Source organism: Hyaena hyaena, unplaced genomic scaffold (assembly GCF_003009895.1).
Source record: "Hyaena hyaena isolate Hyena2069 unplaced genomic scaffold, ASM300989v1 scaffold_17, whole genome shotgun sequence".
NCBI lineage: Eukaryota > Metazoa > Chordata > Mammalia > Carnivora > Hyaenidae > Hyaena > Hyaena hyaena.
In genome coordinates this window covers 1,122,311-1,145,617 of record NW_024080648.1, presented here as the reverse complement: position 1 = coordinate 1,145,617, position 23,307 = coordinate 1,122,311, and the positions used below count along the sequence as shown (strand labels likewise).

The 23,307-nt window shown below is 35.5% G+C and overlaps 1 protein-coding gene across 1 annotated transcript in view; it reads left to right on the top strand.

The window, feature by feature from the left end:
* The window catches only part of TUSC3 (tumor suppressor candidate 3), a 256,526-nt gene that overhangs the window by 134,768 nt on the left and 98,451 nt on the right, over positions 1-23,307 (top strand).

Sequence of the window (23,307 nt, the reverse complement as noted above, 5' to 3'; positions counted from 1 at the left end):
GGTGTTGAAGTCATTCAATAAGAAAAGAATAGCCTTCAACAAATTATGTTGGAACAGTGAAATACCTCATGTAAATAATGAACCAGAACCCTTAGCTCACACCACATATAAAATTACTCAAAATGGATTATACTTCCATATGTAAAAGCTTTTAAATCTTCCAGAAGAACACAAAATCTTTATCACACAAAAAACATGAACCATGGAGGAAAAGTTAATAAATACCACTTACTGAAGATTTAAAAATTTGCTCTTCAAAAGATACTGGTAACATAATGAAAAGGCAATCCAGAGAAGATATTTGGAAAATATATGTGTATGGGATATGTATCTAGTATATGTAAAAAATTACTTCTACTCAAAAGACAGAAATCATGGTTTTAGAAAACAGGCAATCTATAGGTGAGATGGCATATATGCATGCTAATCTTTCTCTCCCACTGAAGAACTATAAACCTTGAGAGAATGCATAGCTCATCAGGTATTTGGTGTTTCTAAAAAGTAAACGTTAGCAAATTGATCAGGTAAATATGCCAGTTTTCTAGATGACAATTACTAACTAAAAACGTATCAGTCTTCCTTTTGGTTTTCCTTGAGTTGAATTTGGGCGATTTGGAACAGACATGTATGTAGAGATAACTCTAGTGGATTCTTTTTTTGGGGGGGGCGGGGTTTGTTTTTTTTGTTTTTTCCTATTCTCTTGCTTCCCAATCCTCAGGCAGTCCTGTGGCAGGACAGTAGAGGCAGTGAAAGCAGTTGGCAGTGGGAAACTGTAGAAGCCAAACTCTTAATGAGAGGAAACTTTCTCACGATGTCAGCATGTGTAGAACTGTACACCGAAGAATGAAAAGCCAATTTTATTGTTTAATAATTCAGAAAATAAATAGGCAAAATATTTGAGATGATGCTTGATTAAAGAGACTAGAAAAGGGCAGAGAAGCACATCAGTTGTTCAGCAGGCCAATTAAATGGTAATGAACCCAAATCTTCTGGCCTGCATGTTATTGTGGTCCAATAAAAGTTTCCATTTTGTATACTGATACATATCCTGAAAGCCACATAAGCAAAGTGATAGGGCCCTATTAAAGAAAGTATTGAATGTAGAAGCCTCTATTTTAGGGTTATTGATTGATTAATTAATTAGTTTGAGTGATGTAGGCAAAATTCCCACGTTCTGCACTGTGGGGATAAATAAATTGAGAAGGAGGTTATAGTCTTCCACTGCTGACTGTTGAATAGCCATCCTAATCCCTCCTCAATTTGAGACATTACTAAAAGGTTAAAACCTTGAAGGATATGAAAGGCCTTTGTGGGGACCTCTTTGTGGAGACCAAGATATCCGTGTTGTAAAATGAAGGTGTACAATTGGAAGAAAGGGGAAGGTGGCTTGGCTAAACATGTAGCACAAATAAGATGTACCCTTTTGGAAAATTGCTACTTTGAGACCCCAGACTGCTGAGTAAAACACTGTATAAATCTAGAAACGAAGTAGAATTTTTGTTGGTTTGTTTCTTTGCAACCTACAAGGAAAATACTTCCCTGTCCCACCCCCAGCTTTACTGAGGCATAATTGATATATACACTGTGTGAAAGTTGAGGGAATATAACTTGATTTGATACCTGTATATATTACAAAATGTTTACCATAATGTTAATACTTCTATCACCTTGTATAATTACCTTTTTGTGTGTGTATGGTGAGGACATTTAAGATTTACTCTCTTAGAAATTACCTATAGTCGGGGCGCCTGGATGGCTCAGTTGGTTAAGCGTCCGACTTCGGCTCATGTCATGATCTCACAGTTCGTGGGTTCGAGCCCCGCTTCGGGCTCTGTGCTGACAGTTAACTCAGAGCCTGGAGTCTGTTTCAGATTCTGTGTCTCCTTCTCTCTCTGACCTGCCCCTGTTCCCTCTGTCTCTCTCAGAAATAAATAAAAACATTAAAAAAATTTTTTTAAAAAGAAATTACTATAGTCACAGTGTTATAAATGATAACCCTGGAACTTACAAATTTTATAACTGGAAATCTGTACCCTTTGACCAACATCTCCCTGTTTTCTCCACCTTACAGCCCCTGAAAATCACCATTCTACTCTCCCTTTTTTTAGATTTTACATACAAGGGAGATCATACAGTGTTAGCCTTTCTCTATCTGACTTCTTTCACTTGGCATTATGCTCTCCAAGGCCATCCATGTGTTGCCAATGGCATGATTTTTTTAAAATGACTGAAATGTGATATACATATCACATTTTATTTATCCATTAATCTAACAGTGAACACTTAAGTTGTTTCTGTGCCTTGACTGTTGTGTATAATGATGTAGTAAAAATGGGGATGCAGATCTCTCTTCAAGATAAAAATATGATTGCCTTGAGAAATACACCAAGAAGTGAGATTGCTGGGTAATATGGTAGTTGTATTTTTAAGTTTTTGAGGAACCTCCTCCATACTGTTTTCCATAGTGGCTGTACTTTTTACATTCCTACCAACAGAGCATTTCTACATCCCTGCCAACACTTGTTAAGTCTTACCTTTTTGATAATTACTATTCTAGTAGGTATTAGGTGTTAGTTCATTGTGGTTGTGATTTTCATTTCATTGATGATTAGTGACTTTTCAGCATCTTTTCATGTTCCTGTTGGCCAATTTTAGGTCTTCTTTGGAAAATGCCTATACAGGTTTTGTGCCTACTTTTTAATTGGATTTTTGTTTTAGTTGTGTGAGTTTCTTATACATTTTGAATTTCTTATCCAGTATATGATTTGCAAATATTTTCTTCGATAAGTTAGTTGCCTTTTCATTTTGTTGAATGTTACCATTTCTTTCCAAAAGCTTTTTAGTGTAGCGTGTTCCCATTTGTTTATTTTTGCTATTGGTGTCATAGTCAAAATATTGCCAAGACCAATGTTAAGGAGTTTTTCATACTTTTTTTTCTAGGAGTTTTATAGTTTTGGGTCTTAGATTTAAGTCTTTAACCCATTTGAGTTAATGTCTGTGAACGGTATAAGACAGGAGTCCATTTTTATTCTCTTACATATGGTTATCCACTTTTCCCAGGACTTTTCATTGACGAGACTATGCTTTCTCCATTAAGTATTCTTCACTCCCTTATCAAATACTTATTGAGAGTATTTGTCTGAGTTCATTCCTGGGCTTGCAATTCTTTTGCATTGGTCTGTGTGTTTTTATGATAGTACCATTCTGTTTTATTATTTTTTAAATTTAAATTTTAGTTAACAGAGTGCAATATTGGTTTCAGAAATAGAATACAGTGATTCATCAGTTACATACAACACCCGGTGCTCATCACAAGTGGCCTCCTTAATACCCCTCACCCATCTAGCCCATCTCCCACCTACCTCCTCCCTCCCATCAACTCTCCGTTCTCTCTATTTAAGAGTATCTGGTGGTTTGTTTCCTTCTCTTCTCTTCTACCTGCCTCCCCATATGTTCATCTGCTTTGTTTCTTAAATTCTACATATGAATGAAATCACATGGTATTTGTCTTTCTCTAATTTATTTCACTTAGAATAATACATTGTACCTCCATTGTCATTGCAAATGGCAAGATTTTGCTCTTTTTGATGGCTGAGTATTATTCCATTGTATATGTGTGTGTATGTATCTGTGTATACTAAGCATGTAAATGTATGTATATGTATATCCAAACTATAGAGAGAGCCCAAATAACCATCAACTGATGGATATATTATACATACTACCATCAGTATACCATATATATATTGTGTGTGTGTATGTGAGTGATGGATATATTATACATACTACCATCAGTATACCATATATATATTGTGTGTGTGTATGTGAGTGATGGATATATTATACATACTACCATCAGTATACCATATATATATTGTGTGTGTGTATGTGAGTGATGGATATATTATACATACTACCATCAGTATACCATATATATATTGTGTGTGTGTATGTGAGTGATGGATATATTATACATACTACCATCAGTATACCATGTATATATATATATAGTGTGTGTGTATATACATACACGCGTACATATAGACCACCATCAATCAGTGGACACTTGGGATCTCTCCATAGTTTGGCTGTTGTTGATTATGCTGCTATAAATATTGAGGTGCATGTACCCCTTCAATTCTGTATTTTTGTATCCTTTGGGCAAATACTTAATAGTGCAATTGGTGGATTGTAGGGTAGTTAGTTCCATTTTTAGTTTTTTGAAGAACGTCCATACTGTCCTCCAGAGTGGCTACACCAGTTTGCGTTACCACCAATAGTGTAAGAAGATTCCCCATTCTCTGCAACCTCACCAACATCTGTTGTTTCCTGAGTTGTTCATTTTAGAAATTCTGACAGATCTGAAGTGGTATCTCATTGTGGTTCTGTTTTGCATTTCCTTGATGGTGAGTGATACTAAGCATCTGTTTATATGTCTATTAACCATCTGAATGTCTTCTTTGAAACATATAGCTTAAATTCAGGGAATTTCATGCTTCCAGGTTTTTTCTTCTTTCTCAGTATTGTGTTGGCTCTTTGGCATCTTTGTATACTTCCATACAAATGTCAGAATTGTTTTTTCTATTTCTACGAAAAATGTCATTGAAATTTTGATAGTGATTACATTGAATTTAGAGAGTAGGAACATTTTAATGCTAATTCTTCTGATCTGTGAACATGGGTATCTTTCCATTTGTCTCGTTTCTTTTATGAATATCTGCTATTTCCTTGGTTAAATTTATTCCTAAGAATTTTATTTTATTTTCGATGCTATCATAAATGGAATTAACAATTTTTTTTCAGATGTTTTGTTTTAGTCTATAAAAACATAACCGATTTCTGTATATTGATTCTGTATCCTGAAACTTTTCTGCAATGAGCTATTAATTCTAATTAGAGTCCAGGAAGCAGACAATTTTACTATTCGCTTTCTGATTTGGATGCCTGTGTTTTTCTTTTTCTTGCCCAGTTGCTTTGGCTGGGACTTCCACTATGATGCTGAACAGGAATAATGATAGTGGACACTTGTCTTGTCCCTGATCTTAAAGACTTTTTAGTCTATCATTACTCAGTGTGGTGTTAGCTCTGGGCTTGTTAAATGGGACTTTTATTATGTTGAGTGACATTCCTTCTATATCCAATTTATTGAGAGTTTTTCTCATGAAAGGATGTTGAGCTTTGTGAAATGTTTTTCTCTATAGAGGTGATCATATGATTGATGTTTATCTTTCATCCTATCAATATAGTGTATCACATGCATTGATTTATCTTTATTTACCCTTCCTTGCATACCAGAAATGAATCACTCTTGATCATGGTGTATAATCTTTTGAATGTGCTGTTGAATTTTATTGAGAATTTTTGTATTTGTATTCATCAAGGGTACTTATTTGTAGTTTTCTTCTTGTGTCCTTACCTGGCTTTAGTATCAAGGTAATGCTGGTGTCATAACATGAGTTTCCGAGAATTTGAGAAGGATTGGTATTCTTTAAATTGTCGGTAGACTTCACCTGGGAAATGTTCTGGTCCTGGGCTTTTCTTTGTTGGAAGGTTTTTTATTCCTGATTCAGGTTTCTTTTTTTTTTTTCTTTTTTTTTTTCTTTATTTNTTATTTCTAGGAGAGAGAGAGAGACAGCGTGAGCAGGGGAGGGTCAGAAAGAGAGGGAGTCACAGACTGAAACAGGCTCCAGGCTCCGAGCTGGCAGTCAGCACAGAGCCCGATGCGGGCCTCGAACCCACGAACCGCGAGATCATCACCTAAGCGAAAGTCGGACGCTTAACCGACTAAGCCACCCAGGTGCCCCCCTGATTCAGGTTTCTTGTTACTGGTCTCTTCAGGTTTTCTGTTTCTTCAGGATTCAATCTTACTAGATCTGTGTTTCTAGGAATTTTTCAATTTCTTTTAGATTATCAAATTTCTTGGTATATACCTGTTCATAGTAGTCTCTTATAATCCTTTGTGTTTCTTTGGTATGAGTTATAATGACTCTTGTGTCTGATTTTATTCATTTGAGCTTTTTCTTAGTCTAGATAATAGTTTGTCAATTGTATCTTTTTAAAAAACTAGTTCTTTGTTTCTTTGATCTTTTCTATGTTTTTGTTTTATCCCCAGTTTTTATATTTCTGCTCTCTTCTTTCCTTCCTTTTGCTAGTTTTCAGCTTAGTGTGTTTTTTCCTACTTCTTTAAAGTACAAAATTAGGTTATTTTAGATACTGTTTTTTTCTTACTACAGGCATTTGTTGCTATAAAATTCCCTGTTAGAAGTACTTTTTGTTGCATCTGGTAAGTTTTCGTGTATTGTTTCCATTTTCTTTTGTTTCACAATATTTTATTTCTTCTTTAGCTTATTGGTTGTTTGGGAGTATGTTCTTTACTTTTCCCATATTTATGAGTTTTTTAGTTACCATTGCATTTGAAGAGATACTTGGTATAATATCAATCTTAACTTAGCTAAGCCTTGTTTTGGAACCTATGATCTGTCCTGTAGAATGTTCATTGTGCACTTAAGAAGAATGTGTATTCTGCTGCTATTGAATGGAGTATTCACTATATGTCTGGTAGGTCTGTTAGACTAAAATGTAATTAAAGCCCATTGTTTCCTTATTGATTGTCCATATGAGCTATCTATTGTTGGAATTGGGGTATTGAAGTCCCTAATTATTGTATTGCTGGATTTTTCCCACCTCCACTTATGTTAGTGTTGGCTTAATATATTTAGGTACTGTGATATTTGGTCATATATATTTACAACTGTTAGGTATTCTGGATAAATGGACTCATTTATCATTGTGTGATGACCTTATTTGTCTCTTGTGACCATTGGTTATTTCAGCTCTGTTTCCTCTGATACTTGTATAGCTATCCTGTTCTTTTGGTTTCTTTGTGTGGAATATGCTTTTCCATCCTTTCCCTGAGAAATTATTTGTCTCCTTGAAGGTGAATTGAGTGTCTAGGGGGCAGCATTTAGTTGGGTCTTCTTTTTTATCCATTTATCCACTCTATACCTTTTGAATTACATTTAAAATAGTTATAAAAAGGTAAAGACTTATTAATGCCATCTTACTTGTTTTCTGGCTAGTTTTGTAGTTCCTTCCAGTATAAATTGATGCTTTTTTTTTTTTTTTAATACAGTGCTTTGAGTCCCTTCTCTTTTTCTTTTGTAAGTTTTGTGTAATTTTGCTTTGTGATTACCATGACGCTCACATAAAACAGCTTATAAATATAATGGTCTATTTTACATTGATAATTTGACTTCAATTTTATACTAAAATTACCTTTTACTTTTTCTTCCCACACATATCTTCATTTTTGAGGACACAATTTATCTCTTTTTATATTGTTTGTCATAGGTTTTCGTAAGTTATTTAAGTTATTAAATACTTAAGTTATTAACATGCTATCATTACAGTATCAGAGATTTATGAATTTGAGTATATATTTACCTTTACCAGTGCTTTTTTCATCTTGTGTGTTGCTAATTAGTCTGTTAATTTTGGCATTTCTTGTAAGGCAGGTCTAGTTGTGATGAACTCCATTCTTTGTTTGGAAAGTTTTTATCACTGATTGATTTCTGGAGAACAGCCTTACTAAGTAAAGTATTCTTGGTTGGTAGTTTTATTCCTTTTAGCAGTTTTGATATATCGTTCTACTCGCTTTTGTTTTGTAAGGTTTCTGTTGAGAAATGCACTGATAGCTTAAGGGGGGAGTTGACTTGCATGTGATTTGTTTTTCTGTTTTAAAAATTCATTGTATTTAATTTTAGACAGTTTTTTATTGTAATGTAATTTGGAGAAGATCATTTAGAGTTGAAATTTTATGAAAACCTATGAGGTTCAAGAACTTGTATTTTCAAATGTCTCCCTACATTTGAGAAGTTCTCATCCATTATTTCTTTAATCTTTCTACCCCTTTCTCCCTCTCTTTTCATTCTGAGACTCTTATTAGAGTCTCTTATTAGACAGGCTTTTCATTCTTTATCATTTTTTTTCCCACTTTGTTCTCCTCCGACTAGATAATTTTAAGTGATCTGTCTCCTACTTTGAATTGTTTCCGATTGATCCAGTTTATTATTGATGTTCTCTATTGCATTTTTCATTTTATATCCTATTCTGATTCTTGTCTGTTAAACTTCTTACTTGGTTCATGTATTGTTTTTCTGACTTTGTTGAATTATCTTTATGTGTTACTGTGTAGTTCACTGAGTTTTCTTGAAACACATATTTTGAATTCTTTATTGTGCAAATCATAGATCTTCATTTCTTTGTTGGTCAGTTACTTGAAAAATTATGGTTTTTCTTTGGTGGTGTCATGTTTCCTTTATTTTTCATGTCCTTGAAGTTGAAGTCTTCATACTCGAAGCATGGAGGAGAATATTTTCTCCTCCAATCCTTACTGACTGGCTTTGGGAAACAAATTCCTTCTTTCAGTTACGTTAGGGATTCTGAGTCTTTCTCCTGTCTTTCTTGTGAACACACCTGCTCTATACTTCTTGTTCCCTCCGAGGGGGGACTCTTTTGTGTATCTTCCTCTTGATCCTGCAAAACTAGAATGCTCTAGTTTGTGTTCTTTCTCCTCATCCTTCAGACTTGGGCTGGCTCTCTGCATTTGCCCAATTGTTATCAGAAAGGCTTACTTTCCCTGGCATCATTGTGCACAGGGAGATCGCCACAGGACGAAGGGCACGCAGAGGCTGTACGTGGAGCACGAAGGGTGCCTCTGGGCCTCCTGGGGTCAATCCACCGGTGAAGTGTCATCAGCACCCCACTGGCAGGCTTCCTGATGGGTCTCATGAAGTGGCTATTAGGACCTTGCATTCTTGTGATGTCTTCCATTCAGAGGCCTGGCTGCTGTTTTCCCTTTGGTCCACTGCCTGATTTGTGCAGTGTATGACTCAGTATTCTGGATGGTATAAGATCTGTGTCTCTTCAGCATCCTGCATAGCTTGGGAAGCTGGGTGCCCACTAACACACTCTTACTTTCCCCATGGGAGAAGCCACGGAGAAGTTCTCTCAGGGCACTGAGCTGTGCCCCCGGGAGGGAGTGACCTACGGGATTGAAACTGTCTTACACTCTTCAGTGCATCCAGTATTTCATGTTTAGTGTTTTTCCAGTAGTGCTCTGGCATTTCCCAGTTGGACTTAACTTCCACAAAGGGACTCTTGTTCATCGGCAGTGGTCAAACTCCATGTTTTTTTGGAGAGAAAACAGCAGATTGCTCTTACTCTGCCATTATGACAAGATGACATCACACACAACAAGACAAAAGTTCTTAAAAGTCAGTACTGTCAATTTTATTACATACAAAAACCAAGTTTCTTGGAAAATATAAACTGAAATTATGTCAGGAAGAAATATAAATTCATAGTATCTGGTAATCATTAAATAAATTGAAACATTTACAAATCATCTTTGAAAAATGAAAAAGTTCTGTAGCTCCTAAGTCAATTTTTTTGGCAAATATTCATGAAGGAATTATGCCAGTTTAGCCAGGTTTGTCAGAAGAGAATAAAAGGGAAAAACTGCCCACCTTCTTTAATGAGGTTCTTGTGTGTATTCTTCATGTGTAAGTGTTTCTTTGGAGCACGGTTCCAGCTGGAAACAAAGCACATGACATAGGATTACAAAATCTATGTTAAGCTAAATTCCACGTGACTGGAAGACAGAAAAATCTGATACATTCCAAACTGTACATTTTGTCAACAACTACTGAAACCAGCACAACTACTCTAAGATGCTCTTTTTCCTAAGGATCCTTTATTATTGAGAAGAGCAGAAAGTACTAAGGGACACAGTGTTAGTGGCAGATGTCAAACACTGGCAAGAGATATTTCCCCACAGAAAATGAGGACCTTGTCCTGAGACGGAAGAGTTGTGGCTGGGATCTTACTTCGATACAGAAGGATTTCCATGGGGCAGGTGGTAAAAGACAGCTCAGGCAGTGAGTGCTGAGAAACCAAAGATGGTGGAGTTCAAAGTACAGACAAAGATTGACCCAGTAAAATGAGTGGTTTACCTTGAGATACTGATTATATTTCTTGGTGGCAGTGGCTCATGAAGAAATCAAGGGAAGTGAAGATTTAATGGAAGAAGTCCACCTGAGAATGGTTAGATTCTGAGAGATAAAGGAGGTATGGCTACACAGAGGTGTCATATTTTAAAGAAATGGCCAGTTTTCATAACAACCAAAAATAGAACCACTGAGCTATGTAGTCTCTTGCTTATAGCCAGATCACCAGTTCAGGAAAAATGGGTGCTATTCAAATATGAGCAAAATCAGAGCAGTATCAACAAAGAATTTAATACAGTGGTTCAAACCATCACAGCAGTGGTTTAAAGTAGAAATAGTGTCACTGATGCCAGAGACATTACTTAATATTCATCATTTGTGATTTTAAAAAATTAAATTATGAATAGAAGTGAACTTTCTAACTAGGTAAAGGATATCTTAAAACCTCTAGCAAATATCTTATGTAGTTATACTCCAAATAAAGCCTATAATTACCAACTGTTCATCATTTTATTAGCAGTCTTAGTCAAAGTTTAAGAATGGAAAAAAGAAATGCAGGGAGTAAATAAATCTAAATGACTTATTATATTTACTTACAATTGTCCACATGGAAAATTCATCACCATTTATGGAGAACCGATAATAAAATTATCACTTGAGTTGAAACCATCAATATCCTATAATCATTAGGAATTTTATACAGAAGACAGTTTAGATATATAATTGAAAAAAAAAATCTTTAATAATGGGAAGAAAAATTTATGGTACTTTACCAAAAGATGTATCAAAGTTTGTAAATAAAATATCACAATTAAAATTACATATGTATATATTTATAGCTCTGTGTTAGGTTCTGCCTTTTGTCTTCATGTAGTATTCCTTCATCCTTCGATTTTTATTTTTAACAAAGAATTAGTGGTCTTTATGACTAAACTGAATGTGATAGGCCAGATTAAGAAGACTAGGCACATCACCTTTTAGCATACGTCTTCCGCCTTAATATCTAGAGTCTAGAAATTCAAACAGAACCCCTATAATTTTCTAGAACATACTTAAAATACCTCTCTAGTAGATGGAGAAAATATAAATGTGTCTTTTTTTAGTTTAATAAATGCTCACATTTGATAATTGAATTATAATGGATTAATTATACTCTAATATGATTGGATACTAGAGGTGATCTCAATCACTTTATTAAATTTAAACGTGTTTTGGGTTTTTTGCTCAGGCTAGTTTTCAAGATGCTTCATTCAATAGAGCTACCCAGGGTTTTTGATAAAAATATAGTATGTACCTTTTTCAGTGTTACAGTAAAGTTAAAACTTCTTTAGGATTTAATGTCATACCAAAGCTTGGCACTGTTTCAATCTACAAAACACTGACAATCCCTCTGAATTCGAGTCAGTTGACAATCGCATGATTCCATTATTCTCCTCCCCAGACTAATTGTTATAAATAGCTAGTAATAATCATCATTACTATTTATTGAATCTTTTCCTCCTTTGGGGTTATGTTTTATGTACTTATTCCTTACAACAACGATGAAAATGAATTTGTATTATCCTCCTTTTATAAATAAGGAAACTAAGATTCAATACACTCATTTTGCAGAAGCTCACATAGGTAGAAAGTGATTAACTAGGACTCGATCCCACTTGTCCAACTTCAAGTTCTGTATTCTTATCACATTGCTGGGAGTCTCATAATCTGGGCATGTATCTCATATGTTGGATGTTTAAACCAGTGGATATAGTGAGCCATTATGACTGTAGATAACTGCCTAAGAGTATTTATATGGTGCATAAATGTTAAATACTTGAAAAATGTTCTTGTATCCTCTGCTTCATCATGCAGACTTTGTATTTCTGCTTTGAGTTCTCAGAAGCTAATTACCTTGGCATAGCAAAATATATGCTAACATTCACAAACACAAATCTGAGAAGGAATTCTTGGCAAGCATGCATACTCCCCAATGGAAGCCTTTTAGAAGTCAATAAAGGGCTACAGAGAACAGGCATGTTTTCAAACAGTATGTTTTAAAACTCTACTCTGATGTTAAAATGTTGAATTCAAAAAGCTCCTCTTGAAACTTTCCTCCCTTTTTCGTTACTATAGAAATATACAAACTTGCGGTCTTTTCCTTAGTTGTTGATAGCTTATGGGAACTAATTTGAATCTTCTTTACCATTTTCTGCCTGATAACCAGCACTTCCACCACCACTAAAATCCATATTTTAGTAATCTTTGGCAAAATATTGTCATCTGATGTGTAGAAACTATGATAAAGGCCCTGGATTACACAGAAAAGGATTTACACTCCTAAAATAGAAGTAATGAATTAGACAAGAGCAGACCCCTTGTGCAAAACCAGAGGTTGTATGCAGAATGAGAATAATGAGACAAAGTTCGTTAGAGCAGTTCTGTCCACATACCCACTGCTTTGTACAGAACAAGGCTGTGTGCAGTTAGCAGCTGTGTATTGAACCTGTGCAAAAGCGCCTCCCAAGGGATTACTTAGTGTTACACATCCTTAGTTCAGTAGACTGTATTCTACAGCTGGTGGTGGTGGTGGTGTTGTCTTTTTCATTATTATATATTTATGTTACTGTATATGACTCAGGTAGGCTAAGAATGAAGTTTTTGCAGGGGAAAAGAAGCTGTTCATAGTGTTTTAGAGGATTTGAAAGACAAAATTTGCAATTTCCTTCTATAGAGAAAGATGCAGATATTTAGAAAGTAATATTAGAGCTTCTGATTCTGAATTTAAAAACATAAAGAAGTATTCATGAGTTCCTGCTGGTCTTGAAGGAAAGTGCTGTTAGCTCCTATTTATAAGTGATGATGAGTGTGTGTAGAGCTGAATAAGCATTGGTTGTGGTTTTACCCGGTTTTCCTTTCCTCCACCCGCAAAGGAGAAGAGATGATAGACAATAAGCATGCACATTACCTGTTTTATGATGAGTTTAAAGTACAATGGTTGAGTAGAATGTTGAACTACACTCGTACATAACTTTAAGTTGTATAAAATACAGATCTGTAGTTTATGGTTTTCAGAAATGTTGACTTGGAATATTAAAATGAGTTAAAATGCTATGTTTTGTAGCTCATAGTGTAGATTGTCATGGCAACCTAAAGCTCTTTATAGATGGCTGTCATTTCAAAGCAGAAACGGAAGTGTGATGAGTAGTTATATTGATTTCATATACAAAGAAAAACATCCTAAGAATCTGCAATTAAACACGTGAAAGATAAACATCATTTAAAAAATCTAATAACCAGACCTTATTGTCACGGTAAATCTTGGTAGGACAGAAGCTGTTTTCTGCCTTTTAACACTGATGATCTGTATAATAAGATGATTCACATACCTTAAGGTGTTTTCTGTCTCCAAGAAATTATATCAGTTTAATTACATAACTTTTGTGAAAAACTTAAGCTTGAAATTAATATAAATTATTTTAGAGCTTTCACTTTCTTGGAGAGTTGTTTGGTATCTGCACGTGGTGGTGTACCAATAGAAATGTTATTTCTTGTGCTCATTCAAAACTGTAGAGCTGCTGTGACCTCAGAATGAGCGCCTTTACAAATGTATTTGAATAAAATTATATAACTTCCAATATTATGGAGATACTATCTCTCTGGTTTATTACTTTGTTTTCTTTACGAGAGAAGCAAATAAGTGCTGCTAATATTTTTTTTTTTCCAGTGAAACATCTGTTGTTTGAAGATGATTCTAAACACTTTGAGTCATTTGAAGATGGGTCTGTCTGCAAATAGATAGTTTCTGTATAGAGCCTCATGTCTGCTTTTGTGCTAGGAGCTATGGTAACAATATAATGAAAAGAATTAATATAGTTTCAGTGTATACGTTTCTTAATTTTCTGTAATTAAGGCCAACAGTGCCTTCCGTAACTCAGAAGAAATTCTTAAAACTACTCAGACATGGATGGACCATGGACCTCCTTTTACTTTTTTTCCCCTCCTCTTTCTTCCTCCTCCTCCATTTTCTTTCTTTCTTTTTTTTTTTTTTTTGATGTTGTGTGGTTGCCTGAATATTTTGCTTATTACAAAGTCATAATTAAATAAGCTTCACTGTGAAGATCCAATACATGGAATGACTGCCTAGCTTCTGTATTCCTTTCCATTCTAACCTTAATCCAACTCAGTAGTGGTTATAAATAATATTTATTGAGACGGTTATTTTCATTGTAGGATTCCTTTCCATGAAATAAAACATGTAGTCTGAAGAAACTTTTCCTGCTAGCTCAGAGGAACATAAGTTACTTCCTACCTTTTTTCTTACAAATGTAAATGCAGTGTATAGTTTGAGTGATATGAAATAATGATTGTATTATAAATATGTTACAAATAAGTCACTTGCGAGGAGTAGAAGTGAATAGTGTATGAATTCTCTGATGTGGTTGTCTCTGGTTACTCTGGTCATTATGCCACCTGTTTTTAAATGAAGAAGTCATTACATTATTTGTAATATAATACCATTTTATTTTATTTTATTTTGTTTTTTTTATAACACCATTTAAAAAACATGGACTGCAGAAAGGAATATAAAGCATACTTGGGATATTTAGTCTTTTCCTGTGAAGTGAGTACAGTTGATCCTTGAACAAATCAACTTTGAGCTGTGTGGGTCCACTCATAGAAGACTATTTTTGATGAATTCAGTACAGTACTGGTGTAAGATATTTTCTCTTCCTCATGATTTTTATTAATTTTTTCTTTTCTGTAGCTTACTTGAAGAAAAAAGTGTATAATCTGTATAACATACAAAACATTGATTCGTTATGTTTACTAGTAAGGCTTTTGGTCAATAATAGGCTTTTAATTTTTAATTTGCATGTTAAAAGTCACATGCAAATATTTGACCTGATTGGAGTCGGTGACCCTAACCCCGTGCATTGTTCAAGGATCAAATGTATTTAATTTTTCACTTTCACTAACAGTTTATTTAGTACTTAGCTAATTACGATATTTTAAAATTAACTCTTGGTTTTATTTAAATTTTGTGTTTTACAGAAGAAAGCTGTTTTTTTTTTAAATTTTCACAGCTCTGTCAACTGCATGGTATAAAGCTATGGAACAAATACAAACCCAAAAGAGTTGAAAGTATGTAGTGATTTTTTAAAAAATAAATGTGAAGCTAGGCTTTCTTAAGCTAAATCTGTGCAATCCCATTTTGTACAATAATTCAAAGCACTGTTGATTTAGTTGCAGTGTTGCAATCACACACACACTGACCCTCTGGAGAAGGCAAGGACTGAGCTGCGCTTTTTGAAAAAAGCAAGGTGGAGGATGCTTTGTTAGAGGAGGCATCTTAGAGCTAGTGTAGTTCTTAGTTCACTTAAGTGCTACGGTGACCCTTAGGTGAGAGAAAAGTACCAGGTGTTCATATTCAGTGTATTGTTTATTGAATGCCTGCCTGTTAATAAATACTGGAAGTTGGTACCCTGCCACTATAATGAGGTGGGCATTTGTATCTTTCTGGAACCCCTAGTGCTTAGAAATTTACCTATCGTAAAAAGGGTTCAATAAAATTTTAAAAGAGATGAGGTTAAATGAATAAATATAATTAGGTTTAGAAAAATTACACACTTTTCACAGGAATTGATGGCATTTCTAGGCCATGGCTAGGATGACTGCATTTGTTTCTGTTTTTCTTTTTTTGGAAACACTTAATTCACATTTCATTCAGTTTTAGAGTAAATATTTATGTTTTAGTACATTTACCTCTTCTCTGTTAATTCATGTTGAGCCATTTATTGACCATTCAACAAGAGTGTGAAAGCCTACTGTATGTTAAGAACTGTGAAGAACCATGTGGAGATAAAATAGGACAAGGGGCACCTGGGTGGCAGTCACTTGAGTGTCTGACTTCTGCTCAGGTGGTGATCTCGTGGCTTGTGTGTTTGAGCCCCATGTTGGGCTCTCTGCTGTCAGTGCAGAGCCCACTTCAGATCCTCTGACCTCCTTTCTGCCCCTTCCCTGCTCACACATATATGCCCCCCCTCTCTCCCCCCCACCCCGCTCTTGCTCTCGCTCTCTCTCCCTCTCCCTCCCTCTCTCTTCGTCTAGCTCTTCACTCTTCACTCTCGCTCTCTCTTAAATAAAAAGACAAGAGAAAAGATTAGGACATAGTTCTTGCCCCTAGAGACCTTCCTTGTATAATGATGGAGGTGGTAAATCACATATATACACCAACAGGATACTAATGGTCAGACTAAAATGTGTCCAAAAATCTTGATTTTCCAAGATGGTACTATTTTTTTTTTTTTGACTCTCCAAAAAACGTGGAATCCAAAATACTTTCCAGAGGGACTACCAAGATTTTCTTTGATTATTGAACTCTAGCTAATATATGAGTAGCTTTTTTATTGTTTCGGCACATTACTTTTTTTTTTTTAATTATGTTTGAGAGAGAGAAAATGCAGGTGGGGGAAGGGCAGAAATAGAGGGAAAGAGAGAATCCCAAACAGTTCCACACTGTCAGTGCAGAGCCTGACAAAGGGCTTGAACCCATGAACTGTGAGATCATGACCTGAGCCGAAATCAAGAGTGGGTACTTGACCGACCAAACCATCCAGGCACCCCTCAGAGCATTACTCCTTAGTCTCACTTTTGGCTTGAAGTCAGCCAGTGCAAAAGAAAAAAAAAACACAACAACAACTTCTGATATTATACGCAACTTTGGGCACCTGCATGTACTGTTGATTATTCTTCATTGTACTATATTGCATTCAGTTTTTTTCTTCCATTTCAGCTTCTCACCATTCCACTTCAGTTTGTTACTGCGTTTCTTGGCTATTTTGATGTTAAAGAATTACAGAATATGAAAAATTCTGATACTAACAGATATTCTGGCTTGGTAGATGAAGACCTAACCAGAACATGGGTCTGTAGGTTATTTATCTATGGCTGAATGTCAAATTAGATGGCTTTCAATTTAGTAAGTTGGTCAAATCTGCCTTCTCCAGTAACTGTTTATATTTACATGGAGTATTAAATATTCGTATGTATTACAAAAGGATCCTCTCTGACAGTGGTGAATGTTGTGGGCTTAAAAAACCAAAGGAATATATGGGGCGCCTGGGTGGCTTAGTCGGTTAAGCGTCCGACTTTCGCTTAGGTCATGATCTCGTGGTTCGTGGGTTCGAGCTCCGCGTCGGGCTCTGTGCTGACTGCCAGCTCAGAGCCTGGAGCCTGTTTCAGAGTCTGTGATTCCCTCTCTCTCTGACCCTCCCCTGCTCACGCTGTCTCTCTCTCTCTCTCTCTCTCTCCTAGAAATAAATAAAAACATTAAAAAAAAAAAACCAAAGGAATATAAACCATAGGATATTCATATGCCAGGTAAAGCTCGAAATTTGACTTCTGCTTTTGGGTGACAAAAGTAGCTAATTGCAGGCCAGTGCTTCTATTTTATTTAAAAAGGTAACTAAAATAAATCAATCATCTCTTTGATTAGCGGAGAGCTCCTGAGGTAACTAAAGGGTCTCAGGCTGTGGTAGGGAAGGAACCTTGGACTAGTCAACCTGCCAGGGCAGCCCTGGCACCAGGCACTCTATGGACATCTCCTGGCACATGCCCGGTCCAGCTCAGGCTGTCCCTCCAGGGCGGCTTCAGTGCAGACTGCAGCCCAAACTCCCCGTCCACACCTGTTCCCACTGGCCAGTCAAAGCCACCAGGCACATGCCGTCTACAAGCTCCTACAAGAGACCCTCCTTCAAAATTCGGAGAGATAGCTGTGCCGTAATTCATAGAAACAAAGACAAAGTCAAACAAAATGAGAAAAAAAAAAAAAAACTAAACAAAGCGAAGATGAGTAATTGGCCTGATGAAGAAGAGTTTAAACTAATACTCATAGAGATGCTCACCCAAGAAGAGGGAGTGAACTTAGAACTTCAACAAAGAGAAATATAAAAAAGAACCAATCAGAACTGAAGAAAACAGTAGCTGAAATGAAAAATACACTAGAGGGAATTAAAAGTAAATTAGAGGCCGGAAGGGAGTGGCAGGATATATTTAAAGTGCTGAAAGGGAAAAACTTTACCCAGCATGGTTGTCATTCAGAATTGAAGGAGATAAAGAGCTTCCTAGAGGCACCTGGGTGCCTCGGTCAGTTAAGCACCTGACTTGGCTCAGATCATGGTCTTACGGTTTGTGAGTTCAAGGCCTGTGTTGGTCTCTGTGCTGACAGAGCTGGAACCTGGACACAGATTCTGTGTCCCTGTCTCTGCCCTTCCCCTTCTCATGCTCTGTCTCTCAAAAATAAATAAACATTAAAAAATTAAAAAAAGAGCTTCCTAGACAAGCAAAGGGTTAAGGGGCTCGTCACCACTAAACCAGCCTTGTGAAAAATGTTGAAGGATTTTCTTTAAGTGGAAAAGAAAAGGCCATAACCAGAAATAAAAACATAATATGAAAGAAAAAAATATCTCTTCTACAGGCAAATATTTAGTAAAGACAATGAATGAGCCACTTAAAAAGTTAGTTGAAGGCTAAAAGACAAGAATAGTAAAATCCATTACAACTATAAGTAGTAAAGAGGTACACAAAATAAAAATGTCAAGATGACAAAACATGGAGAAGAGGAAAGAAATTATCAGCTTAAAATAGACTGGTGTGTGTGCATACGTATATATAATCTCAATGTATGTGAAACTCAGGGTAACCAAAAACCTACAACAGACACAAAAATAAAAAGAACCCAAGCATAAGACTGAAGGAAACCATCATTTGATAAAGGAAGTGACCAAGACAAGAAACAGAACTACAGAAACAACCACACCACCATTAAAATGGCAGTAAGTACAGACCTATCAGCAGTTACTTTAAATGTAAATAGACTACTCCAATCAAAAGACATAGGATAACAGAATGAAATAAAAACAAAAAGACCCATTTATATGCTGCCTACGGGCAACTCACTTAAGATCTAAAGACACAGAATGAAAGTGAAGGATTAGAAAAAGATATACCATGGAAATAAAGAGAAAGCTGGTATAACAATACACATATCAGACAAAATACACTTTAAAACAATGACTGTAAAAGAGATAGGGAAGGGCATTACATAAAGGGGTCAATTCAAGAAGAGGATATAACAACTGTAAATATATATTCAACATAGAGTCATTGAAATGTATAAAGCGAATATTAACAAGTATGAAAGAAATTGACAGTAATATGAATTAAGGGACTTTAATGCTCCACCTCTATCAATGGATAGATGATTTTGATAGAAAATCAATAAGGAAACTTTGGCTGAATAACATATTAGACCAGAAGGGCTTAATAGAGATGTACAGAATATTTCATCTAAAGATTACAGAATACACGTTCAAGTACACACAGAAGAGTCTCCAGCTCACATTAGGCCACAAAACAAGTATCAAATTAAAAAAATGAAATCATCAAGTATCATTTTTTTATCACAATGGCATGTCTAGAAGTTAGTTACAAGAAGAAAACTGGAAAAGATACAAACACATGGACACTAAACAGGAAATCGAAGAGAAAATGACACCATGAGGCTTTTGGAAGCACCAAAAGCCATCTTAAGGGGAAAGTTCATGACACCACAGGCCTATTTAAGAAACAAGAAAAATCTGAAACATTTTTAACTTTAAACTGAAAACTGAAAAAGAGGAGCAAACAAAGCACAATGTTCGTGGAAGGAAGTAAATAATGATCAGAGTGGATTAAATGAAATAAAGATTTAAAAAACTGCAGAAAAGATCAATGACACTAAAAGTAAATAAAACTAGGGGCACCTGTGTGGCTCAGTTGGTTGAACATCCGATCTTGGTTTTGGCTGAGATCATGATCTCACCGTTTTGTGAGTGTGAACTCTGTGTCTGACTCTGCACTGATAATGCAGAGCCTGCTTAGGATTCTCTCTAGCCATCTCTCTGCCTCTCCCTGGCTTGCTCTCTCTCTCTCTCTCTCTCAAAAAATAGGTAGATAAAACATAAAAAATGTAAAAAGTAAAACCAGAAGTTTCTTTGCAAGATCAACAAAATTGATAAACCTTTATTTAGGCTCAAATATAAAAAGAGAGACTGACCAAATGAATAAATTCAGAAATAAAAGAGAAGTTGTAACAGACACCATAAAAATACAAATGATCATTAAGAGTTGACTACACACAATCATATGCTAATAATAAATTGAACAATTAAGAAGAAATGGATAAATTCTTAGAAATTCCATCAGTCTTTGAAGATTGAATCTTGGAGAAGTGGAAAATCCGAATAGACAGATGACAAGTAATGAAACTGCAGCATTAATTTTAAAATGCTCAAAAAACAAAACTAGAGGACCAGATGGCTTCACAGGTGAATTCTACCCAAACATTTAAAGAAGAGTCAGGACCTGCGCTTCTCAAATTGTTCCAAAAAATTGAAGAGCAAGGAAAGCTTCAAAATTCCTTGTATGAGGGGCGCCTGGGTGGCTTAGTCGGTTAAGCGTCTGACTTTTGCTTAGGTCATGATCTCACGGTTTGTGGGTTCGAGCTCCTCGTCGGGCTCTGTGCTGACTGCCAGCTCGGAGCCTGGAACCTGTTTCAGAGTCTGTCACTCCCTCTCTCTCTGGCCCTCCCCTGCTCACGCTCTCTCTCTCTCTCTCTCCTAGAAATAAATAAAACATTAAAAAAAATTTCAAAATTCCTTGTATGAGGACAACGTTACCATGATAATGAAACGAGACAAAGACACTGCAACAAAAAGAAACTACAGGTCATCTCTCATGATGCAAAAATCCTCAGTGAAAATTAGCAAACCAATTTCAACAATACATTCAAAAGGGTCATACATCACAGTTGGAAGTATGGAAGGAAGGATGGTCAGCAAATGTGTGTTATACATCCCAGTTGGAAGTTGTAGGGAAGCACCCATGGTCAACATCTGCAAAACAATTAGTGTGATGTTTATAACACATTAACGAGAGAAATGGTAAAACTCATGTGATTATCTCAGTAGATGCAGAAAAAGCGCTTAACTAAGTGCAACATCCATTCATGATAAAAACTCAACAGAGTTGGTTTAGAGGGAATGTATCTCAACATAATAAAGTCTATATATGATAGACACACAGCTAACATCATAGTAATAAAAAGATGAAAGACTTTTCCCCTAAGATGAGGAACAACACAGAGATGCCACTCTTGTCACTTTTATTCAGTGAAGTATTGGATATCCTAGCCACAGCAATTAGTCTAGAAAAATAAAGAAGAAATAAAACTATCATTTGCAGTTGATATAATACTGTATGCAGAAAATCCTAAAGCATCCACCAAAAAACTATTGTAACTAATGAAAGAATTAAGTAAAGTCTCAGGAAACAAATTAACATATGGAAATTGTCATATTTCTATACACTAAAAACAAGTTATCAGAAATAGAAATTACGGAAAAAATCCCATTTACAATTGCATCCGAAAGAATAAAATACCTAGGATAAAAATTAACCAATATGGTGATTCTGAAAACTATAACACATTGATGAAGGAATTGTGGAAGACACAAATAAATGGGAAGATAATCTGTGCTTACTGAATAGAAGAATTAATTTTTCTAAGGTGCACATACTTGCCTAAAGCAGTCTACACATTCAGTGCAATTCCTATGAAAATCCCAGTGTAATTTTTCACAGAACTAGACAAAGCCTCCTAAAATTTCTATTCAATCACAAAAGACCATGAAAAACCAAGGTATTGGCATAAAAACAGGCACATAAATCAATGGAACAGAAGACGGAGCCCAGTAAATAATCCACACATAAATGGTCAATTAATCTTTATATGAAGGAGGCAAGAATCTACAGTGGAGAAAAGACAGTCTCTTCAGTGAGTGGTGGGGGAAATTGGACAGCTACATGCGAAAGAATGAAACTGGAACACATTCTTACGCTATATACAAAAATAAATTCAAAATGGATTGAAAACGTCAGTGTAAGACCGGAAACCATAAAATTAATAGAAGAATCCTATATAGGCAGTAAGGTATCGGCCATCAGTGTGAGCCATTTATTTGGATCTGTCTTTTCAGGCAGGGGCAACAAATTTAAATGGGATTTCATCAAACTAAAAGCCTTTTTTTTTTTCCCCCACAACAAAGGAAACTAATAGCAAAATAATAAGGCAACCTAATGTATGTGAAAAGATAATTGGTAATCATTTAGCTGATAAGGGCCTAATATCCTAAATATATGATGGTCTTATACAAGTTAATATCAAGGAAACAATCCAATTAAAAAATGGATGGAGAACTTGAGTAGACATTTTTCCAAAGAAGACCTACAGATTGATATACAGATTGTCAGCAGGCACATGAAACAGCGTTCGACATCACTAATCAAAGAGATGCAAATCAGAACCACAATGAGCTATCAGCTCACACCTGTCAGATTGGCTGTTATCAAAAAGACAGAAAATAACAAGTGTTGGTGAGGATGTGAAGAAAAGGAAACCCTCATATAGCGCTGGTGGGAATGCAAATTGATATAGTCTCTATGAAAAATAGTACAGATTTTCCTCAAAAACTTAAATATAGAAATACCCTCTGATTCAGCAATCGTACCTCTGAGTATTTATCCAAAGAAAAAGAAAACACTAACTTGGAAAGATCTATGCACCTGTATGTTCATTGCAGCATTATATACAATAGCCAAGATATTTAAACAGTCTAACTGTCCATAAATAGATGGATGAGGAAGATGTGATGTGTGTGTATACTGGAATGTGTGTTGATTATGTATATATAATGGATGTATACATTATATGTGTCTGTAAACCTATATGTAAGAGAATGTATATATAAGTACTGGAGTATTACTCAGCATATGCATCCTTTGGTATATCACAACATTCTTTAAAATAGTGAAGATATGGAAGTAACCCAAATGCCCATTAGCAGATACATGGATAAAAAAGAAGTGGTATATGCATTCAAGGGAATGTTACTCAGTAATAAAGAATGGAATCTTGCCATTTATGACAATATGGATGGACCTTGAGGCTATTATGCTGAATAAATCAGACAGAGAAAGAAAAATACCATATGATTATGCTTATATGTGGAAAACAAAAACCAAAACAAATGAACAGACAAAACAGAAACAGACTGGTAGATACAGGAAACAAACTGGTTCCCAGAGGGAGGTGTTGGGTGACATGCATACTAAATCAGGGGGATTAAGAGGTCAAAATATCCAGTAATTCAGTTAGTCATGAAGTTGTAATGTACAGCATAGGGAATATAGTAAACAGAATTGTAATGACTTTGTATCT